Raw genomic sequence first — 20,491 nt, 5'->3', positions numbered from 1 at the left:
TCGGGACCACACTGTAGGCGAGCCTAAAGCTGGTTGAATAAAGGACGGGTCTCCATACATTACGCAGTTATTTTCCCATGTTGTGGATAAGGAAACTGAAGTGGAGAAGGCTTCAAGTGTTATACAGTAAGATTCTGAAGGAAGAAGCTGGGACTCAAACCAAGTTCTCTGTGACCCCAGGTTTTCCCCACCACACTGTGGGGTCTGTGGTTGAGCCCTGGCTGCTGAGACCAGGACCACAGGGCCCAGCTGGCTCTCCTGTGGTGGCTGAGGACTGAGCCCCCAGTCCTGACCACTCCACTGCCATCACCCGCCGCTGATCAAAAAGGGCTGTGGGTGAGAGGGTTTGGATCCATGCTGACCAGTAGAAACAGAATGAGCCACAAATGCAAGCCACATATGTAATTTAAAATTTTCTAGTAGCCACATTTTTTTTAAAAAAGTAAATAGAACCAAATAAAACTAATTTTATTAATATATTGTACTTAACTTCATTTATATCTAGGTACTATGATTTCAGTGTGTAATCAATACAGAACATCACTTTTGAGATTTCTTTTACTTTCTTTCTCTTCTCTCCTTCCTCCCTCCCTCTTTCTCTCCCTTCCACCACCCTTCCTGCCTCTCTCTCTTCCTCCCTTCTTCTTTCTTTCTCTCTCTTTTAAAAATTAGACTTTAATTCGTATTTTTCATTAATTCTAGTATAATCTTAATTAGTGAAGTTTTAGTCTGCATTGACCTCATAGGGCATAAGTGAGACTCCATGTTACCGTATAGAAATCTTTTCTCTTTATAAAATATATTGATAATGTAGTTGTTGAATGACTTGACTTTTACAGAGAGGAACCCTGGTGTTGATGACCATTCTTTGAGTCTGTGTTTCTGAACTCTCTCTGGTTCTTCTTTGTTTTGGTGTTAAAGAATTCCTTTTTGCACCATAAATATTAATGACAATTTTTTAGTTACTTGTAATTAAAAGGCTTCATGATGGAGACACCATAATGTCTTCAAATTCAACAAATGTTAGTAGCTGAAGGAAAAAGCAATGACTCTTCATAATCCATTACATCTAGATCTTTAAAGAGTCTTTCTTTCTCTTCTTGGTACCAGAGACTTTAAAACCCAGTGTGTATTTTATACATACAGCATATCTCAATGAAAGCAGCCATATTTTGAATGCTTAAGAACCACACTTGGCTAGTGCCTACCATAATGGACTGGACAAGTTTGGATGATTCAGGAAGAAACATTTACCCCTTCTTACCCTTCTTTCCTTTACCACTTACACACACACACACACACACACACACACACACACACGAGAATCAAGGCAATTCCAAATATGTGTTTTATATTAGTAAGAGCCAGTATTTACTGAAGCAAGAAAACCAGAATCCTTAAAAGCTAATGATGAACATGGGTAATAATGAATATGGGCAATTAGCTTAAAAGCTAGTGATGAAGTCTGGATAGGGTACTAATGGTAAAGAACCTGCCTGCCAGTTCAGAAGATACAAGAGACACGAGTTTGATCCCTGGGTGGGGAAGATCCCCTGAAGAAGGGCTTGGCAACCTACTCCAGTATTCTTACCTGGAGAATCCCATGGACAGAGGAGCCTGGCGGGCTAGAGTCCATGGGGCCTCAAAGAGTCAGACACGACTAAAGCAACTTAGCATGCACATGCATGAGTACATACGCTTTGACTCACCAATTTGCATTCTAGGATATGATCCTAAGGAAATAGTTGGGAAAGTATGTAAAGATTTATGTATAAGGATATTTATCAGAGAGTGTGCATTAGCTTTCTCTTGCTGCTGTAACAGATTATCACAAGTTTCATGGCTTAAAACACCACGAGTTCAGCAGGCTACATTCTTTCTGGAGCCTCTAAGAGTCTGTGGCCTTGCTCCTTCCAGCTTAGAGAGACCACTCTTCTAGCCAGAAGTATCATCACTCCAACCACTGCTTCCATATTCATGTCCCCTCCAACTTGCCTGGCTCACTCTTTCCCATGTAAGGACCCCCGTGATTAAAATGGACCCATCTGGATAATTAGGTAATCTCCCCCTAAAGACTTTTAACTTCATCACATCAACAAAATTCTCTTTGCTATGTAAGATGATGTATGCACAGGTTCTGGGGATTTGGGTATGTACATCATTGGAAGCAGAGACATTACTTTGCCAACAAAGGTTCATCTAGTCAAGGCTGTGGTTTTTCCTGTGGTCATGTATGGATGTGAGAGTTGGACTGTGAAGAAGGCTGAGCACCGAAGAATTGATGCTTTTGAACTGTGGTGTTGGAGAAGACTCTTGAGAGTCCCGTGGACTGCAAGGAGATCCAACCAGTCCATTCTGAAGGAGATCAGCCCTGGGATTTCTTTGGAAGGAATGGTGCTAAAGCTGAAACTCCAGTACTTTGGCCACCTCATGTGAAGAGTTGACTCACTGGAAAAGACTCTGATGCTGGGAGGGATTGGGGGCAGGAGGAGAAGGGGACAACAGAGGATGTGATGGCTGGATGGCATCACTGACTCAATGGACGTGAGTCTGAGTGAACTCCGGGAGTTGGTGATGGACAGGGAGGCCTGGCGTGCTGTGATTCATGGGGTCGCAAAGAGTCGGACACGACTGAGTGACTGATCTGATCTGATCTGATCATTGGAAGAACATTATTCTAACACAGGAATGTTTTTTAAAAGAAACAGCATAAATAATCTTTGGAACCAGGGGCTTGTTGAAGAGTTCTTAGACATGACACCAAAAGCTTGCAGTATAAAAGAAAAAAAAAGTCAATCAATTAGACTTCAAAATGAAAAACTTTTGATCTGCCACAAAGGATGATAGATTACAGACTAGGAGAAAATATTTGCAAACCACATACCTGACAAAGGACTTATATCTAGAATAGATATATTCTAATATACCTAATAGATATCAGATATGTGTATATATATATATACCCAAAATTCAACAGTCAAAAATAATCTGATAAGAAAATAGTCAAAAGACATAAAGGGACATTTCACCAAAGAAGACATATGGATGGCAAATAAACCCATGAAAAGATGTTTCCATCATGAGCCATCAGGGAAATAGAAATTAAAAAGTCTGATTCTTTGTGACCCTATGGACTGTAGCCTGCCAGTCTCTCTTCATGGATTTACCCAGGCAAGAATACTGAAGTGGGTAGTCATTCCCTTCTCCAGGGGATCTTCCCAACCCAGGGATTGACTGGGTCTCCTGCACTGCAGGCAGATTCTTTACTATCTGAGTCACCAGGGAAACCCTACAAGATATCACTGCATACTTATTACAACAGGTAGAATTTCAAATGAGGATGATATCAAATGCTGGTGATGTCTGAGAGAAGCTAGAGCTCTCATAACATTGCTGGTAGAAATGTAAAATGGTCTAGTCATTCTGGAAAATAGTTCAGCAGTCTCTTTTAAAAAACTCAACATTCACTTACCAAATAACTCAGTGATTGTGCTATGCACATTTATTCCAGGAAATGAAAATATGTCTACACAGAACCTCTATAAGAATATTCATAGCAGTTTTATTTGTAATAGTGAAAAAATAGATACAACAAAAATGCCCTAAAATAGATAAATGGTGAATATGTCTGGTTTACCCATGCTATAGAATACTACTCAGCTATATGAAGGAAAAATTTATACAAGCAGTAACTTGAATGGATCTCAAGGGCATTATGCTGAGTGGGAAAAAAAAATATATATATATATATATATATATACGTGTGTGTGTGTGTGTAAAGCATTCTCAAAATGGCAAAAGTATAGAGATGGAGAATAGATTAGTGGTTGCCAGGGTTCACAGAGTAGGGAGATGAGAGAGCTGAGTTTGATTGACTATGAAGGATAGCACGATGGCAGAGTTCTGTATCTTGGCAATGGTGGTGGTTACACAGATCTGTGCAGGTGATGATAAAGAACTACACACAGATTGGATCAATATCAATATCCTAATTTTGGTATTGTGTAATTATTATGTAACCATTGGGGAAACTGGGCATACACAGTCTTTGCAACTTCCTATGAACCTAGAATTATTTCCAACTAAAGTTAACATAAAAAGAAGAAACAAAAAGAAATAACCAAAGTGTTCAACAATAGGGGAATGGTTAAATGAACTGTGTTCTATCCATACAATAAAATGGTACAGAGCCATTTGCAACAAGCAAGTAAAACCACATAGGTAGATCAAAAAAATCAGAATACAAAACAATGTATCCTGTAAGATTCCTTTGTAAATAGGTTGGTATGTGCATCAGTTCAGTTCATTTCAGTTCAGTCGCTCAGTTGTGTCCGACTCTTTGAGACCCCATGATTCGCAGCACGCCAGGCCTCCCTGTCCATCACCAACTCCCGGAGTTCACTCAGACTCACGTCTCAATCCTTGCATCTCCTCATATCTAGGGAAGCACGAAATCCCTTCATGGTGACATCAGACCTTCATGACTAACAAAGTCAGATCACATCAGTCGCTCAGTCGTGTCTGACTCTTTGCGACCCCATGAATTGCAGCATGCCAGGCCTCCCTGTCCATCACCAACTCCCGGAGTTCACCCAAAATCATGTCCATCGAGTTGATGATGCCATCCAGCCATCTCATCCTCTGTCGTCCCCTTCTCCTCATGCCCCCAATCCCTCCCAGCATCAGAGTCTTTTCCAGTGAGTCAACTCTTCGCATGAGGTGGCCAAAGTACTGAAGTTTCAGCTTCAGCATCATTCCTTCCAAAGAAATCCCAGGGCTGATCTCCTTCAGAATGGACTGGTTGGATTTCCTTGCAGTCTACGGGACTCTCAAGAGTCTTCTCCAACACCACAGTTCAAAAGCATCAATTCTTCGGCGCTCAGCCTTCTTCACAGTCCAACTCTCACATCCATACATGACCACTGGAAAAACCATAGCCTTGACTAGACATATATAAACTAAATCTGAAAATACATATCAAAATGTTAGCAGTGATTTTTTTTTTCCTGGTTGATTTTTGTCCTTTGAATTTTTCAGAACTGCTCCATTTCTTACAATGCACATGTATTACTTTGATAATCAGGGAGAAACTGCTAGTTTCATTTTGGGGAAAAAAAAGAATTTTAAGAAGGCAGCCAAAGGGCAGCAGACTGTGTTGCCATCCCATCTTTCTGCCCCAAATACAGCTTCGTGAGTGCGTGCAGAGGAAGGCTGATGGAGAAATTCCTTCTCCCAGGGAGAGGAGACCGTGAAATATGTGCTTTGCTTTCTGGCAGGAGCCAAATGAAAGGAGATGGAGTGAGTCAGACCAAAGCCCACAGCAAGTTGGGAATAAAACAGCACCTGGTAGAGTCTCCGGGATTACAAGCCCACCAAAACATCTGTGTGGACCAGGAGGTTTCCACTCAGAATGAAGAGAAACTGGTTGCTGAATCTGGTGAGAAATTAAGCTACGGGAACTGCCCTCTTTCCCTCTCCTCTTTCCAAAATAGTCTTTAACATTTTTGCTTTGTCATCATTTCTGTTCAGAGAGGCACTTGGTTGTGCATTTGCAAATCCAAGCCCTAGATGCCTTTCTGCTGGGCTTGTCTCTGTCTGGTCCCAGGGAGGCTACACTCTGCAAATCACCACCAAGGTTTGGTCGGGGAATAACAAGCAGAGATTCCTGGGGGGGCAAGGGTGGCAATGAGGACCTGCATAAATAATCCGGTAATATTCCTTTCATTTTTAAGCGTGTATGGTGCTCCAAGCAGCGTAGTTGCTGCTCTATGTAACTCCTAAAGTGGGAATTGCTCCCATTTTACAGATCAGGAAACTGAGGTCCAGGAGAGGTGATCAACCTAAGATCATGCAACTAGTCTGGACCCAGTCTGGTCTGGATCCAAAGCTGTGTTCTTTCCATGTGGGGCCTTACCCCTCGTTTTCCTTGGTTCCTTGGGTGGATGAATGAGGAAGGGGCAGTCTGTATATATGCTTGTGGCTGAATCCCCCAACCCCACCCAGGGCAGGATACAGTGCTCAGCGCAGACGCCTGCGGTGCCACCCGGACGGCCATTTCCCAGAGCCGGTCCCTGGATGCCGAGGCCCCTCTAGCCGAGAGGAAATCTCCTGTGCACAGGCTCCCCCTTATGGAAATGAGGGACATGCCGCAGAGCTCCAACCTGCTGCTCCACCCCGGAGGGAGATTATGGGCAGGGCTGTCCCCACCCCGTCCTGAGCCTAGACCCTGCTCCCAACTCCTGCCCAGCCAGGCACTCGGAAAGCCCTCCTGCCTAACCCCCCATCCCACCCCCTGCCCCATAAGCACACATCTTTTTGGTGTCCCACTTGAGGACATATTCTTGGATCCACCCCTTGTGGGATGTTGATAAACAAAGTAATATAAGTTGACAGGGCCCCGGAGGAGAAGTGATGATATTTACAATGGCCTTCTCGAGGAGCCCTTCTCCTGTTTACACACCAGAAGGAAAACATCCTCTCTTTAAAAAAAAACATAACATGGGGAATGTTTTATTTCCTAGGGTGGCTGAGAATTGCTTTCTAACTGCAGAGCTTTGGGCAAATCTCTTCCCCTCTGTGAACCTCAGTGTCCTCATTTGTAAAATGGGTGGGATGACCCTGACCGCATAGGATGGCTGTGAGATGACTGTGGGCAGAAAGGGCTGAGACGGGTACCTAGCCATTCCGCCAGGTCCTTCTGGGCATAAAGAGAGGCAGGTTACTCTCCCAGTGCTTATTCAGTTGTTAATTCAGTAGCAAACGTTTAGTAGGAGTTCACTCCACACCAGGCAAGCCGAGCTAGAGCAGACAGATGGGGACCCTCTGGGTCTGCATCAAGAGCAGGGACCCTGGCCCCAGGAGGGCTGAGGAGAATGGAAGCAGTGGGTTCCAGGAGGAGGGAGAGGAGCATGGGTGCTGGTAGGGGTCTAAATGGACCGGCCTGGCTCAGCTGGACTGAGACTCAAGACACCTGGTTCTAACTCAGTCCTTCTTTCTCTAAAGCTTTTCATATCACTTGGGCAAAGCGGAGAGGGGAACTTAAGTGGGAGGGATCAGGGTGGCAATGATCCAGCAGAGAGAGTGAGGGCTGGTGAGGTCAAGGCCGTGGGGATGTGGAGAAGGGAAAGTATTTGAAAGATGTTCCCGGGATGGCACCGGCAGGGCTTCGTGATGGATTGACTGCGGGGTGTGAGGCCGCGGGAAGATTTTACCATCTAGCTGGAGGGCCCAGACAGACACCCAGGGAACAAGAGTGAAGTAGACGAGAGAGAGGATAATTAAGTGCTAAATTGTGCAGCTTAATTTATTGTTTGGACAGTTGCCTCATACAATAAACCCCACCGCTCTAATGAGCTCATGACATCAGCCAGCAGGGAAGGCAAGCCTGGCCCACGGCCGGTCACAGCTAGAACCATCTGTAGGCGCTGCCCAGATGCCTATCTGCAAAGCTGGACTCTGGGTTTTAGTTTGTGATTGGGAGCACCAACAAGCTTCAGGCCAGGGCACCCCTGATAAGACCTCTTTCTAGAAGATCTAGTATCTGAAAAGTTTGGGACTCATAGGAGTTTTAGTTCAGAAAAGGAAGAAAGAGTGGGGTTTGAATCTGGCCATGATGTGGGGGTCCTACCCGGGAGTCCATCCTGCTTTTGGGACCTTGGGCAGGCCCCTGGCCCTTCTCTATGAAGTGGACATAATGAAAGTGTTGCAGGAAGGCGGACCTCTTCCAGGGCTCGAAACTGGGCTCTTGTCTAACACTCGGAAATGAATTGTCCGAGGAGACACATGTGCTGACAAAGCAAGAGATTTTATTGGGAAAGGGCACCCGGGTGGAGAGCAGTAGGGTAAGGGAACCCAGGAGAACTGCTCTGCCACATGGCTCGCAGTCTTGGGTTTTATGGTGATGGGATTAGTTTCCGGGTGGTCTTTGGCCAATCATTCTAATTCAGAGCCTTTCCTGGTGGCACACGCATCGCTCAGCCAAGATGGATGCTAGCGAGAGGGATTCTGGGAAGTGGACGGACACGCGGTGTCTCCTTTAGACCTTTCCCGAACTCTTCGGGTTGGTGGTGGCTTATTAGTTCCGAATTCCTTATCAGGATCTCCTGTCATAAAACTACTCATGCAAATGGTTACTACGGTGCCTGGCCAGGGTGGGCGGCTTCAATCAGTGCGCTTCCCCTAACAGAAGGATCCAAGCAAACACCCAGAAAATGCTCAGTTGTAATGAAAAGATGCTCCCAATTTTAGAAGATGCTTAAACAATATATACATAACAGCATCCGCCTGCCCCATGCCACATCCCAGGGCTGGTGCTCTTGTGGGTACAGAGGCCCAATCTTGACGAGCTACTGTGGAGGGGAAAACCTTGAGTACATCCTTGATTACATCACTATACGTGTCAAAAGAGAGGATGTTATCTTGGGGAGCCCAGAGAGCCTTTTTGGAGAAAATGGCATGCAGAGTGGGCCTCTGATGACTGACGTCTACACTTTCTCACCAGAGAAATGCTAACCTCTTGCACCTTTCCTCCTTAGCAAGAGTCACTCTAAATACGTTTGTGGAAGGGGTCAAGGAGAAATCTGGTTAGAAGGGTCAGGGAGTGTGGTAAACTGTCACTGCATTTACAGAGCTCCTTATGTAAGATTGAGAAGGATTGTTTTCCATATCAAGGAGAGTCAAATTCACTCGAGGCTATGGAGGGCACACCGCCCCCACTAGCCCATATCCCCCGGCCACCACTCATAACACTGAATACAGCTGAAAAGCAGAGATTATCTGTTTGATTTTCTGCTTAAAAATATGTCCTCTGCCCTGCAAGGGTCAAGAAGCAACAGTTAGAACCAGACATGAAACAACTTACTGGTTCAAAATTGGGAAAGGAGTACAACAAAGCTGTATATTGTCACCCTGCTTATTTAGCTTAAATGCAGAGTACATCATGAAAAATGCTGGGCTGGATGAATCACAAGCTGGAATCAAGATTGCCGGGAGAAATATTAATATCAACAACCCAAATATGTAGATGATACCACTCTAATGGCAGAAAATGAAGAAGAATTAAAGAGCCTCTTGAGCGTGAAAGAGGAGAGTCAAAAACCTGGCTTGAAACTCAACATTCAAAAAAATAAGATTATGGCATCCAGTGCCATCACTTCACGGCAAATAGAAGGGGGAAAAGTAGAAGCAGTGACAGATTTTATTTTCTCGGGCTTCAAAATCACGGTGGACAGTGACTGCAGCCATGAAATTAAAAGACATTTGCTCCTTGGAAGGAAAGCTATGACAAACCCAGACAGTGTATTAAAAAGCAGAGACATTAGTCTGCTGACAATGGTTGGTATAGTCAAAGATTTTTCCAGTAGTCATGTATTGATGTGAGAGTTGGAACACAAAGAAGGCTGAGCACCAAAGAATTGATGCTTTCAAACTCTGGTGCTGGAAAAATCTCTTGAGACTCCCCTAGACAGCAGGGAGATCAAACCAGTAAATCCTAAAGGAAATCAACTTTGAATATTCATTGGAAGGACTGATGCTGAAGTCCAATACTTTGGTCACCTGATGGGAAGAGCCGATTTATTAGAAAAGACCCTGATGCTGGGAAAGATTGAGGGCAAAAGAAGCAGGGGGCAGCAGAGGATGAGATGGTAAGATAACGTCACCAACTCAATGGACATGAATTTGAGCAAACTCCAAGTGATAGCGAAGGAAAGATGAGCCTGGTGTGCAGCAATCCATGGGGTCACAAAGAGTCGAGCAGGACTTAGCAACTGAATAACAACAAAGCATAGGCTAGACACTCAATACATTTTTGCTGAGTGAATGAATGAATGAAGAAAACTCAAGCAGCAGTCAAAGACATTCATATGGAAACAAAGTATGAATACTATTCTCACCTGTGAGATCACCAAAGATGAAAATGTGATTGTTCAAACTTAATGCGGGCCCCAGGGAGAAGGAATAGCTCTTGGGGCACTTCAGTGATGTATAATTACAGATCTCCCCAGCAGATAGCGTGGCAATCAGAAGTGTCTCAAATGCCTGTGTTCAACCCAGCAATGCCACTTCTCAGAACCGAGCCTTCGGGGGGAGCTGCACCGGTGGGTCAATGTCTCGCCACACCATGTGGGCAATGACCTATAATGCTCAACAGTGGGGAACTGGTTCAAGACACCATGACAGTCCTTGGGAATGTTATGTGGGCATTCACTTAAAATTGTGATGGGGATGGGTGTATGGAAAGATGCCCAAGGCGTGTTAAGTGGGGAGAGGCAACCCCCACCGCCCAGCGTGTGTGTACCCTTCACTGACACCTGGGACAATGGTCATTTGGGGGCTATTTTCAACACTAATAAAACGGTACATTTATTATGTATTGTTATGAAACCATAAAGTCATTTCCACATTGGTTTTTTAAAAGAAAAAAGGAAGTGTGTCAGAGTTTCCTGAACTTCCCTCTCCCATGTGTCTCAAGCTCAGGAAGACCCCAACTCCCCCTCCCCAGGACTGGAGCGACTGGGGCAGATGCGGGCAGCTGTGGGTGAGCAGAGGCCTGCGACCATGTGCCCTGGGCCAGCTGAGGCGTGTGTCTCAGGACAGGTCTTTGGAAGGGGCGTCTCCTCTAGGCTGGGGCCCTAAGGGCACATCTCAGTCAGTGATGACTGCAGGCCATGCCTGAGGTTCATTCTCAGCCACTTTTAGGACTGAGGCCTGGTCTAGAGAGATAAGTCAGCCGAGGCTGGGTACCAGGCTCTGTTCAGCCTCTTACCAACTGTACCAAGTCATGCCTCCTTTCATGTGTAACTGGGGGTCACTGTATCCAGATTACAGGGTGTGGGAAAGATTCGCTGTGCAAAAGGATGTAGGTGAGGGATGATCTCTTGCGCTGGTCTCCAGCCTTGGAAGAATGGGAGGTGGCACCCGCGGCTCCCTTGGCTCCCCACCCGCTCCTCTTGACCTGGCACAAGAGCCTTGCTCCTGCTTTTCAGATGCTTACCAGGGAAGCAGCCAGAGGGGCAGGCCCTCCTCTGTCCTTCACCACGACGCTGCTCAGGGAGGGTTCTGCCAGCCACTGAAGGGGCAGGGGAGGATCCGTCTCCCGGGGCCAGAAAGTCAGGCTAGAACCACATGGAGAGGGGTGTCATGAACTGCAAGAGCAACAGTGATGGACACTGTGTCCCCTTTGCCCAAATCTGCTCTTTCTCCAGCTTTGAGAGACTGGAGGGACTGTGTGTGTGTGTGTGTGTGTGTGTGTGTGTGTGTGTGTGATGGTGGTGTGGAGGGACACAGCAGATGTACTGAGCTCCTGTCACGCACTTACATCAGGCACTCACTTACATCAGGCACTCACTAGGGACTTTGGAAGGGCTTATCTCATTTAAATGGCTCTGCATTCCAGCAGTGTGTACTGTCATTATTCCTATTGACCAGATGGGGAAATGAAGCTCTGGGAAGCTTGTTCAGAACATTCAGCTGGCACAGGCTTGAGAGGGTTTGGGCTTTGAAGCCAGGTTGACCAGAAAGCTGGTTCTCCCTTCCTAACATAGGATGATTTTAGGCCAGTTGTTGTCTGTGAGTCTGGGGTTCCCCATCTGTCTAATGGGATTATTAACCTCAAAAAGTGTCAGCATGAAGATTAGAGATAATAGATCACCTAGCCCTGTGCCTGGTGTGTGCACAATAATTCCAGATTCTATTGAAAGGTCAAAGTGAGGGTTGAATATGAGTGAGCGTAATACACAGAGAAGGTCATCTTCCTTTGAGACGAAAACCATGTGGGCACAAACATTGAAAATGGAAGGAAACCATCCTTGACCTGTTCTTTGATCAAATGAGAGTGATTTAACTGATGTCTGCTGACCAGGCTCTCCATTCCAGCCAGGAGAACAGATGCCTTGTGTTAGTGAACTGTCTCAAGAACTCAGGCACCTTAGCTGCTGAAAGGCAGGAAAAACACCCGCAAGCACCTACGGTGTCAGGCATAGCCTGGCCTTTGTCAGGGGACAGTGCTGGGGTCCAGCGAGTCTCAGAGACCTGCCCCAGCTAACAAGTGGCTAAACAAGCTTGGATCCTAATCTCTCTGTCACTGGCCTACCAGAGTCTGCTTTGTTTTTCTCTTTGCCCTTACCACTCCCACCAAACTGGCTTTTTGATTTAAAAAAAAACACAAAAACATGTTTTCGAACATAATACTGTTTACAAAGTTACAGTAAAGTGTGTGTGTGTGTGTGTGTGTGTGGTATAGTGTGTTTCCCATTCTGTGCTGGGTCTGTGTGCATGAAAGAAAGAAAGAAAAAAACCCACCCCCACATCAGGAGAGTGGCTGCCTTCATCCCCACCCCAGGGTGGCTGTGGCATTGTGAGCAAGTTGCAGGCCCCTCAAACAACCAGAATATTCTGTACCTTGTGGCAATTAGTCCCCACTTGGCTTAAGGACTCTGACATCAAAGGAGACCTCCGCCTGCTGCCCAAGGGGGACCGGGGGAATGCCTCAGAACAGCCATTCCCCTCATTAGGGGCTCCAGCCACCAGCAAAGCAGACTCCGGACAACAGACCCGGCCCCATCAAAGGCCGCCTTCCCCTGGGAAGGCCTCTGTAATCCGGGGCCTGGCTAGGCCCTGCCCCCACCCTAGACCAGCTCAAAAGCGGCTGTCTGGGGACACCTGACTACTCTCCAGTTCAAAGCCATGTGAATGCATTAACAAGACAAAACACCATTTTCCTGTCTCAAAACTCCTAGGGCCCTGCCCTAAGCCGCCTGCCATCAAGGCCTGAAGGCACACAATCCCTGCCCACTTAGCAGTGGGGCCTGAAGTCAGCCCCCTCCTCTGCTGTCTTTCCAGCCTTTGAAAGCCCCGAGCACAAACAGGGGCTAACTTAAGCCACTCAGCAATGCCTCTTCAGGCCTAATCTGCTCCTCCGGAAGGTAGGTGGCCAGTCTGGAGCCAGCCCTCCTGAGAGCCAGAGTGGAGAGGGGAGCAAGCAGGCCAGCCCAGAGGCTGCAACCTTGCTCTACAAGCACAGACCGCTGCTTCTGTTCAGAGGAAAGGAAAGCCAAGCAAGAGCTGCAAGGAATCTCCCTTCAGAATCCAGGATTTGGAAACGCGAGTGCTGGGTTGAGTGCTTACTCACCACTCCACCCACCCATTCACCCATCATCCATCCACACATCTATCTGTCCATCTGCCTGTTCATCGATCCAGCCATCTGCCTGTCTATTCATCCATCTGTCTATCCATCCACCCATTCATCCAGCCATCCCATTGCATGATAAGTCCTATTCCAGACCCCGGGGAACCAGAAAGGAATTAGGCAAAAACTCTACCCTCAAGGAACTCCCAGTCCATACAAGGAGTAGGAAATACCTCTTGGCCATATGAACAGGATGTCTGAGAGGCAGCTGGGGACCCAGAGGATGGAGTCTAAGGTGACCAGGAAGATAGCACAGAAGACATGGAACCAGGACCTGGAAGATGAACGAGAGTTTTAGCAAGGGGAAAGGAAGAAGATGGCTTTCCAAGTAGCACCTGCAAACTCAGAGGCCTGAGATGGCCTAAAATGTTTCCAAAACTACTAACTGATTAGCTTCTGAAATTTGTCTGAAGGGATGAGGCTGAGGATGGTAAGGGATAGGGCTGTGGCCAAGGAAGGGGGGGTCCTTTATTCCAGGACGTCCATTCCCTGGTAGGTTCAGATCTACTTGCGTGCATGCATTTGTACATGCACACGCACCCCACACCCATACACATACGTTACCGCACATGCAAACAGCAAGCGTAAACACAAACACACAGATGTGAATATCTTTGCACCCACATATGCTCATGCAAATGCCAATATGCTCATCCATGTGCAAGTATACACACAAGCAACAACATGCACACAAATACACTCACATCCATGTAAACATGTCTACCTACTTTCAAACATATCCACATATACACACAAGCCTGTTTGTACACTCAAACCCAGACATGCCAAATGTCCCAGGGTGTAGACTCAACCCTGACATACACACAGACAAGCCCATGTAGAGACCCACTTATGACATCCATGTCCACTCATGCAAACCATGCATATGTGTGTGCAGGCACTTCTCCCCCACCCCGCCCCTCTGACACACACAGAGGCTGCACCAGGGAAAGGCCACGGCTAGGATGCCTGCCTCTCATTATTCCTCAGTCATAAAAATGTGCTCCAGGCAGTGAAACTTGGCAGAGCAGGGCCCATCAGCTGTGCTTGGGCTGGAGCCGGTGTCCCTGGGTTCCTCTCGGCTCTGCCAGGATGGAGGGACTCCCTGTCCTGATATCAACCTCTTTCCCTAGCTGCTGCAGCCAGTGCTGCTCCCACTGGGAGAGCCGTCCTCCTTTCTGCAACCATTGCCTTGTTTGGGTGGTGGGACAAACATGTCCAGCCCCCACCCACATGGCAGGGTGGCCAGAGCCAGGCCTCTGACGTGGTCTCCTGGGCAGGCACCCAGCCAGCTCCGGGCAAAGCAGTCCCACTCTAGGTGCGAGGCCCATGGGGCTCCACCCCATTACTCCAGGTCCATCTTGCAGGCTGCCCCTGACCCACACTCTGCTGCTTCCATGCTGGGTCTGCCCTGCTCCCTTCACTTCTTTCCTAATGTGATTGGTCATCTATATGAGCCCACAGCTGGGAAGCCTCTAAGACTTAGAGACTGTGGACCTCCTGGAGCAGTGGGAGGGGTCATGAAGGTGATATTGGCTGAGCTCACTTCAACCAAACCCACTATTGAGGCTCTGCTAAGTCATAGCCCCTCTTTTTTCCCAAACCTGGTCATCCACCCTGTTGTCTACTTATTTTTCTATCCATCTATTCAGTCACAGACTCAATTTTAAACAATCTACCCAAATTTGCCCATACACTAATTTTTTCACCTATGTATCCATCCATCTATCCACCCATTCCTCATCTATTTATCTGTCCATTACATATTTGCCCATCCACTCACCCATGTAAACATTCATCCATCCAACCATCCATTGCTCAACCACCTAACCATCCATTTCTTTGAACATCTAACTATTCAATCACCTGTTCATCTGCTCAACTCTCTGTCCATCTGTGTCTATTTATCCATCCATCTATATGCACATCCATCCATAGACTTTGAAATCCTGAAGACCTGGGTGTGAATCCTTATTTCACCACCTCCTGCCAGCCGCAGATGCTGTCTGTTCCCTTCCCGCGTCACCAAGTCCTGGCCATTTCAGTGCACACAAGTCTGGCCTCCAGCAGCCAGAACCTAAATCTTTTTGCCTGAGGGCTTTTCTTGCCACTGAGCCTTATCTGTCCCTACATGTGGAAGGCTGGAGGTAATGGGGAATCAACACCCCTTGAGAACAGCCTCCAACCAATGACTAGACAGAGTTGGTGTATAAATAGCTCCGCTTCCTCCTTGCTGGGTAGGGTGACTCTGAGGTGAGAATTCTTCCTGGGTCCCAGAGTTCCCCCTCCCCCAGCAGGATCAAGCTCCATTTTCTCACAATGATGCCTTGCTTGATAATGTGCCCTTTGCTGGTTGCCTTCTCTACCCTGTCTTACTTCCCCGCTTTGCTATTCTACCTCCCAAGTGAATTCCTTGCATCTGAAAGCCTGTCCCAAGATTTGACTTCTGGAGAACCCAAACTAAGTCACTACCTAGGTATAATACAATACATACTATCTTCCCCGGTGGCACTAGCAGTAAAGAATCTGCCTGCCAATGCAGCAGACACAAGAGACCTGGGTTCGACTCCTGGGTTGGGAAGATCCCCTGGAGGAGGAAATGGCAACCCACTCCGGTATTCTTACCTGGAAAAATCCAATGGACAGAGGAGCCTAGCAGGCTACAGTCCATGGGGTTGCAAAGAGTCAGACATGACTGAGAACTTGTGTATATATAATATATAAATTCTATTATATAAACTATATATATAATTTATATATTATTATATATTTATATATAATATATTTCAATTATAAATGTAATATATAAATTTATACTTTGTATGTATTATATAAATAAATTATATTAATTTATTTATATAATTATAATAATTTGCATGTAATTATAATATATAATATGTGAATTGTATTATAATAAACATTATATATAAATATGCAGATTTTATATTATATAATAATATATTATGTATTATATTGGGCTTCCCTGGTGACTCAGATGGTAAAGAATCTGCCTCAACGCTGAAGACCCAAGTTCAATCCATGGGTTAGGAAGATTCCCTGGAAAAGGCATTGGCTACCCACTGCAGCTGCAAAGAGTTGGACATGACTGAGTATCTAACATGTATTATATAGTATAATTATATTATATTGACATAATACTTAATATAATTAATCAAATACAATACTAAAAACATTGATTATATTAATGCAATTAATAATCAGTATAATATAATGATATAATTAATATAATGTAAATATAAAATATAGATATAGATTACAATACATAATGCATATTATATAATAATAATACTATATTATAATAACACATTGCTGGAGTATGCTATTGCTTTCGTTATATATTGCTACTAACAATGATGAACATGATACTCTTGTCCTCATGAGGCAGTGTTACCACCATCCACCCATGGAAGCGGAAACCCAGGCGGCATCCTCGGCACCACCCTTCTCCTCACTCCCAAAGCTAAGCCATCCCCAAGAACTTTTGAATTTTAACTCTTACAGAGCCCAACTATGTCCTCCTCTCTCCATCTCCACACCCGCCACTCCAGTCCAGGTTAGAGCCATCTCCACCCTCCACTGCTGGACTGCAACAGCAGGTCTTAAGTAGGTGCCACACACTCCTTGTCCCCAAACTCCTAACAATCCATTCTTCATAGTTAAGCCAGAGGGATCGCCGGAAATGGAGGTCTGATCGCAAACCTTACAACTCTGCAGAAGCTACCATTTCTCTGAGAATGAAGAGCGTCGTTCCTGACAGACTTCTGGCCAGGGTGCAGAGGAACACAGGTGAGACGTGACTGGAGCAGCAGACGAGGCCAGAAGTTGAGCTTTAAGCCAACTTTTTCACTCTCCACTTTCACTTTCATCAAGAGGCTTTTGAGTTCCTCTTCACTTTCTGCCATAAGGGTGGTGTCATCTGCACATCTGAGGTTATTGATATTTCTCCCAGCAATCTTGATTCCAGCTTGTGTTTCTTCCAGTCCAGCGTTTCTCATGATGTACTCTGCATATAGGTTAAATAAACAGGGTGACAATATACAGCCTTGACGTACTCCTTTTCCTATTTGGAACCAGTCTCTTGTTCCATGTCCAGTTCTAACTGTTGCTTCCTGACCTGCATACAAATTTCTCAAGAGGCAGATCAGGTGGTCTGGTATTCCCATCTCTTTCAGAATTTTCCACAGTTTATTGTGATCCACACAGCCAAAGGCTTTGGCATAGTCAATAAAGCAGAAATAGATGTTTTTCTGGAACTCTCTTGCTTTTTCCATGATCCAGCAGATGTTGGCAATTTGATCTCTGGTTCCTCTGCCTTTTCTAAATCCAGCTTGAACATCTGGAAGTTCACGGTTCACATATTTCTGAAGCCTGGCTTGGAGAATTTTGAGCATTACTTTACTAGCGTGTGAGATGAGTGCAATTGTGCAATAGTTTGAGCATTCTTTGGCATTGCCTTTCTTTGGGATTGTAATGAAAACTAACCTTTTCCAGTCCTGTGGCCACTGCTGAGTTTTCCAAATGTGCTGGCATATTGAGTGCAGCACTTTCACAGAATCATCTTTCAGGATTTGGAATAGCTCAACTGAAATTCCATCACCTCCACTAGCTTTGTTCATAGTGATGCTTTCCAAGGCCCACTTGACTTCACATTCCAGGATGTCTGGCTCTAGGTCAGTGATCACACCATCGTGATTATCTGGGTCGTGAAGATCTTTTTTGTACAGTTCTTCTGTGTATTCTTGCCATCTCTTCTTAATATCTTCTGCTTCTGTTAGGTCCATACCATTTCTGTCTTTTATTCAGCCCATCTTTGCATGAAATGTTCCTTTGGTATCTCTGATTTTCTTGAAGAGATCTCTAGTCTTTCCCATTCTGTTGTTTTCCTCTATTTCTTTGCATTGATCGCTGAAGAAGGCTTTCTTATCTCTTCTTGCTATTCTTTGGAACTCTGCATTCAGATGTTTATATCTTTCCTTTTCTCCTTTGCTTTTTGCTTCTCTTCTTTTCACAGCTATTTGTAAGGCCTCCCCAGACAGCCATTTTGCTTTTTTGCATTTCTTTTCCATGGGGATGGTCTTGATCCCTGTCTCCTGTACAATGTCACGAACCTCATTCCATAGTTCATCAGGCACTCTGTCTATCAGATCTAGGCCCTTAAATCTATTTCTCACTTCCACTGTATAATCATAAGGGATTTGATTTAGGTCATACCTGAATGGTCTAGTGGTTTTCCCTACTTTCTTCAGTTTAAGTCTGAATTTGGCAATAAGGAGTTCATGGTCTGAGCCACAGTCAGCTGCTGGTCTTGTTTTTGCTGACTGTATAGAGCTTCTCCATCTTTGGCTGCAAAGAATATAATTGGCACATCTAAAGTTCTGAATTCCAGAACTATCACATGATAAATCTGGTTTGTCTTCTAGTTCAGTTCAGTTGCTCAGTTGTGTCTGACTCTTTGTGACCCCATGGACCACAGCACTCCAGTCTTCCCTGTCCATCAGCAACTCCCAGAGTTTACTCAAACTCATGCCCATCGAGTTGGTGATACCATCCAACCATCTCATCCTCTGTCGTCCCCTTCTCCTCCCACCTGCAGTCTTTCCCAGCATCAGAGTCTTTTCAAATGAGTCAGCTCTTCTCATCAAGTGGCCAAAGTATTGGAATTTCAGCTTCAACATCAGTCCTTCCAATGAACACTTGGGACTGATCTCCTTTAGGATGGACTGGTTGGATCTCCTTGCAGTCCAAGGGACTCTCAAGAGTCTTCTCCAACACCACAGTTCAAAAGCATCAATTCTTCAGTGCTCAGCTTTCTTTATGATCCAACTCTCACATCCATACATGACTACTGGAAAAACCATAGTCTTGACTAGACAGGCCTTTGTCGGCAAAGTAATGTCTCTGCTTTTCAGTATGCTGTCTAAGTTGTCATAGCATCAATTCTTCAGCTCTCAGTTTTCTTCACAGTCCAACTCTCACATCCATACATGCTGTTGCTGCTGCTAAGTTGCTTCAGTAATGGCCAACTCTGTGCAACCCCAGAGACAGCAGCCCACCAGGCTCCCTCCTCCCTGGGATTCTCTAGGCAAGAACACTGGAGTGGGTTGCCATTTCCTTCTCCAATGCATGAAAGTGAAAAGTGAAAGTGAAGTCGCTCAGTCGTGTCCGACTCCTAGCGACGCCATGGACTGCAGCCCACCAGGCTCCTCCATCCATGGGATTCTCCAGGCAAGAGTATGGAGTGGGGTGCCACTGCCTTCTCCAATCCAATCCATACATGACTACTGGAAAAACCATAGCCTTGACTAGATGGACCTTTGTTGGGAAAGTAATGTCTCTGTGTCTTCTAGTGCTGTGCTCTAAATGTTTGTGTCTCCCCCCACCCAAATTCCCATGTTGAAATCCTACTGCCCAAGGTGATAGTGGCTTCCTTGGTGGCTCAGCTGGTAGAGAATCCGCCTGCAATGCAGGAGGCCTGGCTTCGATCCCTGGGTTGGGAAGATCTCCTGGAGAAGGGAACAGCTTCCCACTCCAGTATTCTGTCCTGGAGAATTCCATGGACTATATAGTCCATGGGGTTGCAAAGGGTGAAACACGACTGAGCAACTTTCATTCACTCACTCAGTGTGGTAGTATTAGAAGATGAAGTCTTGGGGGTAATGAAATCATAAGGGTGGATCCCACACGAATGGAATCAGTGCTCTTAGAAGAGGCCCATAGAGCATGCTAGCCCCTTCTGCCCTGTGAGGACACAGGAAAAAGAGGATCATCTATGAACCAGGAAGACCATATCTTCCAGCACATTGATCTTGGATACCCCAGCCTTGAGAACTGTGAGAAATAAATTTCTGCTTTTCATAAGCCATCCATTCTGTGGGTTTTTTTTTTTTTTTTTTTTTTTTGCACAGGGGCCATGCTAATCTTCTCTGTATCATTCCAATTTTAGTATATGTGCTGCTGAAGTGAGCACTGTGGGGGTTTTGTAACAGCTGCTTGAAGAAGGGACTCAGGACACAAAGTTTGTGATAATTTGTTACAGTAAGGAAAGAGAAACCAAACAGTGATAATACCATGCTGGTGGCAGCGATGGTGGTCATGGCGGTTGTGGGGATGGTGGGGATGATGGGGATGTGGGGATGATGGGGATGTGGGGATGGTGGGGATGGTGGGGATTGTGGGGATGGTGGGGATGTGGGGATGGTGGAGATAGTGGGGATGGTGGGGATGGTGGGGATGGTGGGGACGGTGGGGATGTGGGGATGTGGGGATGGTGGAGATGGTGGG

General features: G+C 45.8%; 1 non-coding gene across 1 annotated transcript; it reads right to left on the bottom strand.

Moving 5' to 3' along the window:
* Positions 1-20,071: 20,071 nt before the first annotated feature.
* On the bottom strand, positions 20,072-20,177 carry LOC129633500 (U6 spliceosomal RNA). The gene has a single exon (XR_008705082.1). It is a non-coding gene; the product is annotated as a U6 spliceosomal RNA (small nuclear RNA).
* Between the last annotated feature and the right edge of the window lie 314 nt (positions 20,178-20,491).

The sequence above is a fragment of the Bubalus kerabau genome, chromosome 18, assembly GCF_029407905.1.
Source record: "Bubalus kerabau isolate K-KA32 ecotype Philippines breed swamp buffalo chromosome 18, PCC_UOA_SB_1v2, whole genome shotgun sequence".
NCBI lineage: Eukaryota > Metazoa > Chordata > Mammalia > Artiodactyla > Bovidae > Bubalus > Bubalus kerabau.
Note: the sequence above shows the minus strand (reverse complement) of the source record. Positions and strands in the feature narration are given on the sequence as shown.